This window comes from Gavialis gangeticus, unplaced genomic scaffold (genome assembly GCF_001723915.1).
Source record: "Gavialis gangeticus isolate Ggan-Ray unplaced genomic scaffold, GavGan_comp1, whole genome shotgun sequence".
In the NCBI taxonomy this organism is placed as follows: domain Eukaryota; kingdom Metazoa; phylum Chordata; order Crocodylia; family Gavialidae; genus Gavialis; species Gavialis gangeticus.
In genome coordinates this window covers 10363444-10363698 of record NW_017729002.1, presented here as the reverse complement: position 1 = coordinate 10363698, position 255 = coordinate 10363444, and positions in this window count along the sequence as shown.

Below are 255 nucleotides of genomic sequence, written 5' to 3'. Positions count from 1 at the left end.
GATTTGTGGAGGTTTTTCTTCTGTACTGCAGCAGTTCTTCACGTGGTATCCGGGTGGCTCTTTCAAACGTGCAATCTCTCTTTCTGGAGGAGTGCCCTTGCTGGGTGAAAGCCTTTTTAAGATTGGTGAGGTGGCAATCCTGAGTGTTCTCTTCAGTGCAAATTCAGTGGTATCTGAGGGCTTGGCTGTATATCACAGCTTTTTTGGTGTGTTTAAGGTGATTGCTGGTTCTGTGCAGATATGTATGTTGGTCTG